Source organism: Meles meles, chromosome 3, assembly GCF_922984935.1.
Source record: "Meles meles chromosome 3, mMelMel3.1 paternal haplotype, whole genome shotgun sequence".
In the NCBI taxonomy this organism is placed as follows: domain Eukaryota; kingdom Metazoa; phylum Chordata; class Mammalia; order Carnivora; family Mustelidae; genus Meles; species Meles meles.
The window spans coordinates 113,790,225-113,798,761 of record NC_060068.1 but is presented as its reverse complement, the minus strand read 5'-3'; positions in this window follow the sequence as shown (position 1 = coordinate 113,798,761).

Here is an 8,537-nt window from a genome sequence, read left to right as displayed (position 1 = left end):
TGATGCTTCATTAGTCTCATTAGTCTTCTCTCTTGCTGTTGTCTTCCTTTTTCCTTCTCAGGTTTTTTTTTCTCTTTCTCTTCAGACCTTCACAAAGCCTTACCCAACACCAGCAAAAGGATTATCCTTTTACTTTCTCTTTCATGTATGTGTCCTTCTATCTTTTCCTGTCTCTGCCTCTGTTCTTCTTACTCTTCCTTCAACCTGAAATGAAGGCAGATGCATAACTGACAGAGCCATCCAGGTGCCCCTGTACATCTGATTGTGTCTACTGACCATTTATTTTAGGACTTTGTAAGAGGTATCAAGAAAGTGCGTTTATATAATGAGGTGCAACCAAGCATAACGCTTAGCTTTCTCCCATGAACTCCAGGCAGATCTTATTCAGAACTTAAGCAAGATTCTGGATGCCTGGGTGACTCAGTGGGTTAAAGCCTCTGCCTTTGGCTCAGGTCATGATCCCAGAGTCCTGGAATCGAGTCCTGCATTGGGCTCTATGCTCAGCAGGGAGCCTGCTTCCCTTTCTCTCTGCCTGCCTCTCTGCTTACTTGTGATCTCTCTCTCTCTCTGTCAAATAAATAAATAAAATCTTAAAAAAAAAAAAAAACTTAAGCAAGATTCTCTTAAGAGTAAACATCCCTGGGGCACCTGGGTGGCTCAGTCGTTAAGCATCTGCCTCCCTCTCACATCTTGATCCCAGGGTCCGGGGACTGAGCCCACATCTGAGTCCCTTCTTGGCAGGCAGCCTGCTTCTCTCTCTCCCACTCCCACTGCTTGTGTTCCCTCTCTCACTGTGTCTCTGTCAAATAAATAAATAAAAATCTTTAAAAAAATATAGAGAGAGTAAGCATCCCTGCATTGTTGGGTGCCTGGCTGTCTCAGTCGGTACAGCACGCAACTCTTGATCTTGGGGTCCTGAGTTCAAGCCCCATATTGGGTGTAGAGATTACTTAAATAAATTAATTAATGTTAAAAAATAAAAAAGGGAGTAAACATTATTTTAAATCCCTATATTATAAGGTCATTACAGGACAAATGATTTATACCCCTGTTTGCCTGCAATCTGATGTTACGCCTTCTGTTTTATAAAATTTTGAATCATAATTCTCTAGTTTTAATAAAATCATGATAAAAATGGCTGTTATGTTATCGAAGTCTCCTTAAACATCAAAGGGCTTGGGGAAAATTTATCCTAAATTTAGTTCTGGAAAAATATATGCCCATATCAGTGATTTTGTGCACATTTTTTTCTATTTTATTTATTTTTTGTTTGTTGGTTTGTTTAAGTCAACTCTATACTAAATATGGGGCTTGAACTCACAATCCTGATGTCAAGACTTGCTACTGACTGAGCCCCTGTATGAATTCTTATGTCAGAAACTGAGTAATATATGCCATAATGTAATTCATTTTTGTTTTCATTGCCAGGGAAGATGAAATCCAAACCAGTGTTTGTTGACAATAAATAAATTTCTGGTGCACGCTAGATAATTCCTATCCCTGAATTGCCATCATATCTTTTGTTTTTCTCAAGATTATAAAATTATGGCCTTATTTTTCATGTTACCTCCTCTATAAGCTGTGATATTAATAATTCACTAACTACTGTCTTCTCGTGTATTATTCTAAATGAACTGGTTTTCCCTTTTCTGTACTTCAAACTGTCAAATTATAAATTTTTGCCTTTTTATCCTATGCACTTTCTTTTCTCTCCTTATGTCATCACGATTTCTTTAGGTTTTGTCATATGCCACACAGGATTTAAGATTGCTGAAATTACCTTAACTTGGTATGAATGCCAACAATTTACAGTGCACTTTCCTCAGAATTCATTTTTTAAGTCATTTTCTCTGATTTCAGGAAATGAATTGTCGTTAGCCTTTGCAGGTTTAATCCTGTTGCCTATGTCCCTTGATCTATCTCTCAGACAGTCATCCATCATTTACTTCTTTATCTTCAATCTCCTCATATCCATGAACATACTCCAAACTCTCATAATACCTGCATCTTCTTCAAGCATTTCCTCAAAAGTCACCTTCTCAGTGAAATCTATCTTGACCACCACCAATTTAAAATTTCAATCTCTCTCTGTTCCATATTTCTTTTACCCGCTTTTTTCTCTTTAACACTCATCTCCAATGCATACATACACAATCTTATTTTTTTTTAAGATTTTATTTTTTTATTTATTTGACAGAGAGAGAGATCACAAGTAGGCAGAGGCAGGCAGAGAGAGAGAGGAGGAAGCAGGCTCCCTGCGGAGCAGAGAGCCCGATGCAGGGCTCCATCCCAGGACCCTGAGATCATGACCTGAGCCAAAGGCAGCGGCTTAATCCACTGAGCCACCCAGGCGCCCCACAATCTTATTTTTTTTACTTAAAATATTTTATTTATTTATTTGACAGATCACAAGTACGTGGAGAGGCAGGCAGAGGGAGGGGGGAAGCAGGCTCCTTGCTGAGCAGAGAGCCTGATGCGGGGCTCAATCCCAGGACCCTGAGATCATGACCTGAGCTGAAGGCAGAGTCTTAACCCACACAGGCACCCCACAATCTTATTTTTTTAAGATTTCATTTATTTATTTGAGAGAGTGTGTGTATATACAAGGGGGGTGGACAGAGGGAGAAATAGACTCCCCGCTGAGCAGGGAGCCTAATACAGAACTCTATCCCAGGACCCTGGGATTGTGACCTCAGAGGCAGACACTTATTCAACTGAGCCACCCAGGTGCCCCTACAATCTTATTTTTTCACTGTCTTTCTGCTTGACATACAGTAGGCACTCAATAAACATTTCCTGAATGAATGAATAGTATTATTGCTTTTCATTTGCCCAACCTGATGAAAGCATGGTATCTTATTAGATATCTAAATTTTAATTTGCTTTGATACCCTACATTCCACAGATTCCACAACTACTCTTTCCTTGCTAGAATGTATTTACTTCATCTAAATTATTGTTTTCACAGTAAAACCTAAAGGATGGTGTTAGCTATGGGTAAATGCTCAGAAAACAGAAGTGAATTCTGGATTCTTTATTCCTTCTGACTCAGTACTACCTTCTTCTAAGTGGTCATGGTTGTGGTAAACGAGTCTTTTCACTCTCTCACACTTCTGCTCGCTTAGTATAATTAGGGTTAAGTTATCTTCTGAAATCAATAGCTGAGAATTGTAAGAATTCATTCATTTATATAACATTTCTAGGAAAAGTCTATGTATGTTGGTAAGAAGGTTATCAATTTCTAAAGTTTTAGAATTAGTTTCTTGTGATCAACTTTCTTTTCCTTTGAGTTTCATTGAAGTCCTAATGGAACAAATGGCTCTGTTTGTGCAAAAGAGTAAGAGATGAGATCACCAAGTGGAATCTGTCTCACATAGGCTAGTTTCATGGGTGTGCAAACTCCGCAGTCACATAGGCTCTCAGTTTCAGAAGGATGCTGAACTTGGTTTAATATTCTGCTGTTGCTGTCTTGATAGTCTAACTTACTTACTTACTTTACTTATTTTAAATTTTAATTCCAGTATAGTTAACATACAATATAGAGATTCAACAATTCTCTATGTTACTCAGTGCTCATTATGATAAATATGCTCTTTTTTTTTTTTTAAGATTTTATATATTTGACAGAGAGAGATCACAAGTAGGCAGAGGCTTAACCCACTGACACACCCAGGGGCCCTGATGATAAATATACTCTTAATCCCCATCAACTATTTCACCCATCCTTCCACCCACCTCCCCTCTGGCAACCATCAGTTTGTTCTCTAGAGTTAAGATGTGTTTTTGGTTTGCGTCTCCCTCTTTTTTTTATTTTTTTACCTTTCCTCATTTACTTTGTTCCTTAAATTCCACATGTGAGTGAGATCATATGGTACTTGCTTTTCTCTGGCTGACTTCTTTCACTTAAAATTATACTCTGACTCCATCCATGTTGTTGCAAATGGCAAGATTTTATTCTTTTTTATGGCTGAATAATATTCTATTATATATATATATATCTCTCTCTCTCTCACATCTTATTTACCCATTCATCTGTTGATGGACACTTGGGCCATTTCTGTAATATGTCTATTGTAGATAATGCTTCAGTAAACACAGAGGTACATGTATCTTTTCAAATCAGTTGTTTTTACATTCTTTGGGCTAATACCCAGTAGTACAATTACTGGTTCAAAGAGTTGTTCTGTTTTTACTTTTTTGAGGAACCTCATACTGTTTCCACAGTAGCTGTACTAGTTTGCATTCCCACGAACAGTACACAGGGGTTCCTTTTTCTCCACATCTTTGCCTACACCTGTTGTTTCTTGTCTTTGTGATTTTAGCCATTCTGATGTGTGTGAGATGATCTCATTGGAGTTTTTATTTGCATTTCCCTGATAAGTGATATTGAACATCTTTTCATGTGTCTGTTGGCCATCTGTATGTCTCCTTTGGAGAAATGTCGTTCATGTCTCCTGTCCATTTTTAATTGGATTATTTATTTTTTTGGTGTTGAGTTATATAAGTTATTTATATATCTTGGATACTGTTTATTGGATATGTCATTTGCAAATATCTTCTCCCATTCCTTAGGTTGCCTTTTAGTTTTGTTGATTGTTTCCTTTGCTGTTGTGGAAGCTTTTTCTTTCGATGAAATGCCAATAGTTTGGGGGTTTTTTTTGTTGTTTTGTTTTTGTTTTTGTTTCTTTTGCTTTTGTTTCCCTTGCCTGGGGAGATATACCTAGAAAAACATTGCTTTGGCCAATGTCAGAGAAATTGCCATCTGTGCTCTCCTAAGATTTTTATGGTTTCAGGTCTCACATTCGGGTCCTTAATCTATTTTGAGTTTATTTTTGTGTATAGTGTAAGAAAGTAGTCCAGTTTCGTTCTTTTAGACTTAACTGTCCAGCTTTCCCAATGCCACTTGTTGAAGAGCTTTTTCTCACTGCATATTTTTGCCTCCTTTGTTGAAGATTAATGGACCATATAATTGTGGGCTTATTTTATTCTTACTATTTTTAAATGAGTAGCCTCACATTTTCATTTTGTACGGGGCACATGAATTAGGTAACCAATCTTGATCTCAGTACTTCTTCATTTCTGAAGCAAAAATTCCTGGTGAAAATGAAGAAGTTCTGATGTCCAAAAAAGGTAAAGTTCCTTATAAGTCAGGTTTTCTAGGTTAGCGAATGAGGCTCATAATCTCATTCCATGAGAAAGAGGACTTTGATCTAGAAACAGTTGCTCTGGATTGTCTGAGCTGGAATTCTGCTGCCCAGGCTCATATCTGCGGTGCATACATTTAAAGGAGACACAGTTAGATCCCAAAAATAACAATGGAAACCAGAAAACAATGGACTGATAGTTTCAATGTGCTGACTGAAAGGGCTGTCAAATTAAAATTCAGTAAACTCTCATTTGTTTTGAGTGGAGATCTTAAAGTTGAAAGCAAAAGAAGGGCAAAAGTTAAACCATACAAATACTAACCGAAAGAATGCTGATATAGCTTTAACAGTATCAGAATTTAAAACAAAAAGTTACTATTAGAGAGAGAGAAATACTTAATAACAATAAAAGGACCAGGAGCACCTGGCTAGCTCAGTTGTTAGGGTGTGTGACTCTTGATCTCAAGGCTGTGAGTTCAGGCCTCATGTTGGGTATAGAGATTACTTAAAAATAAAGTCTTAAAATAAAGATAATAATAATAAAAGATCCAGATCCAATTCACTAGGAAGATATAAATTTCCAAATTTATATATGCTTAAGAGGCAAAATTGACAATTAGGCTAAATCAGAATTAAACTTGGTGATATTAAACCACCTCTTTTGATATTGATAGAACAAATAAGATATAAAAGACAGGAAATGGTAAGCAAATTTAAGCAATATAATTTGGAAGCTTGACAGTGTAATACAGAAAACGCTGCCCTCACAACCGCAGAAAACATTCATTGCAAATGTACAAAGAACATTCTCTCTCTTTTTTAAACATTATTTATTAGTGGGGGAATGGGGCAAGGGGCAGAGGGGAGAGATTCTCATGCAGACTCCCCACTGAGCTCAGAGCCTGCCACGGGGCTGGATCTCAGGACCCTGAGATCATGGCCTGAGCTGAAACCAGGAGTCAGATGCTTAATGGACTGAAAACACTGACACCCCAGAACATTTTCAAAAATGGAAATTGGACTGGGCCCGGTGTCTTCAGTCCCAGGAGGGCAGAAGGCCAGGGTGTCTGCTAGCCTCAGAGTGAGTGGAGTAGCCACAGAGTTCTATGATCCCAGGAGCAAGAGGGGCTGCTGAGGAAGCTACTCTAAGTCCCAAGGGGTTAGGTCACAGCAGCAAGATCCACTAGTTCTCAAAATGTGAAAGTAGGCAAGTCACTCTGAGATGATAGATTTGCTGCAGAAAGGAGACTCTGGGTGGTTTTTCTACCAGAAAACAAGTGTACATGTGAAAATGTATTTTTTTATGGTTGAAGCTGGTGGTTCAGAATTACAGGGGAACCATAATAAGGGATGATGGGAGCTGTTCCTATAGTTTACAGAGAAGGTGTAGAAGAAAGCAAAGATATTAACTATGAATGGCTCAGAATTGCAGCCAGCCTGCTGGGTTGATACAAATACCTGGAATAGATTTTGCTGCTTCTGTGGAGCAAAACCCTAGACAAGCAAATAGACTGGTGAGTAAACCCACAATGGAATAAGAAAATTAGGGGTACAGGAAAGAAAGGACAAGGTTCTGTTAGTCCCCCGCTCCTCTCCTCCCAAGGACTTGCTGGGTGCCAGAGCTTACAGGTGGTTATTTCTGGTTTTTGTTTGTTTGTTTTCTAATGTATTTATTTTGGGTCTGTGCTGTGCTTATTGTCCTTTTTTTAGGCTCCATGATTGATACAGATGATATGGATGTCCATGGTACAGAGTATCCTTGTTGGATTTATTCTATTTAAACTTTATTAATGACTTCTATTACAATTGGCTAGATTCATAGTCAAGAACAGCCTGTTCTTGCTGGGACTGTATGTTAAAACAATGTGTCATGCCAAGAAGAAAAAAAAATACTTAGTTTTCTCCTACACAATTTAACATACAGATTGTTACCACTGCTATCTCCTTGTTCAACAGTCCTGAGATGGTAGAACTTAACAGTGTTTTCTGCGCTGAGCTGAGGCTTAAACAGGAAAGTGACTGTCATTATTTCCATCATGCAGTTGTTCCTAAACTCTTAGCATAGTAGAACCTCCTGGAAGGATTTTTAAAAATCCCAATGTCAGGGCGCCTGGGTGGCTCAGTGGGTTAAAGCCTCTGCCTTTGGCTTAGGTCATGATCTCAGGGTCCTGGGATCGAGCCCCACGTCGGGTTCTCTGCTAGGCGGTGAGTCTGCTTCCCCCTGTCTCTCTGCCTGCCTCTCTGTGTACTTGTGATCTCTCTCTCTCTCTGTGTCAAATAAATAAATAAAATCTTTTTTTAAATAAATAAATAAATAGAAATCCCAATGTCAGATGAATTTTCTTATAGGTTTTACTTGAGCCTCTACCTTCCTTTTCTTCCTGTGCCAAATTTTGTTAAAGAAAGATAACATTACTTTAGCATTAGTTTGTGACATTTATATATTTTTCTTCAACCACACACCTTTATTTTGTTCTATTTTTTAAAAAAGATTTTATTTATTTATTTGACAGAGAGAGTGAGATCACAAGTAGGCAAAGTGGTAGGCAGAGAAAGGGGGAAGCAGGTTCCCCACTGAGCAGAGAGCCCAATGTGGGGCTCAATCCCAGGACCCTGAGACCATGACCCAAGCCAAAGGCAGAGGCTTAACCCACTGAGCCACCCAGACACCCAATTTTGTTCTATTTTCACAGCTAAATGAACTTAATAATGCCATAGTTTCTCCGTTTATCTCTCAGTTGACTGAAAGTAAATCCTCAAGTAGTTTGTTGAAGAAGAACTCCCTGAATTCCTCCATATTCAAAATTGTACTTCTATTGCTTTTATACCTGAAGAGTAATTTACTAGGCATAAAATTCTTGAGTCACACTTTCTTTCCTTGAGGACTTTGAGTTCTTTGAGAACATTATTTTACTGATTTCTAAACAGGGGTATGAAGAAACCTAAAACACAGTCATTGTGACTTAATCTTTTACCTGGCACACCAGAGTTTTCTTTCTTTATCTTTGATGCTCAGTAACTTTTTTGCTAGGATATATCTCATGTTTGTTGTTTCATAGTAGAGTAAAAGATAAGTTACCCTTTATCTGGAGAAAAAGTTTTCTTGATTTGTGTCCTTAAATACTTAAGATGGTCCTTTTTCCGGGGGATTCATACCTTTGAGAATACCAATTATATATATGTTGGATCTACTTTCTCATCTTCCTTTATGTGAGTAATAGTATCTATAGATAACCTAAAGCAAACATTATTCTAAGTGAGAAAATATTAGAAGTATTTCCTTTAAAATTAGGAATGAGAGAAAGATAATCTTTTCTATTAAATCGTACATTGGACATCCTAACCAGTGTAGAGACGTAAGGTTTGGCAAGAAGGAAGTAAAATGGTCAATAT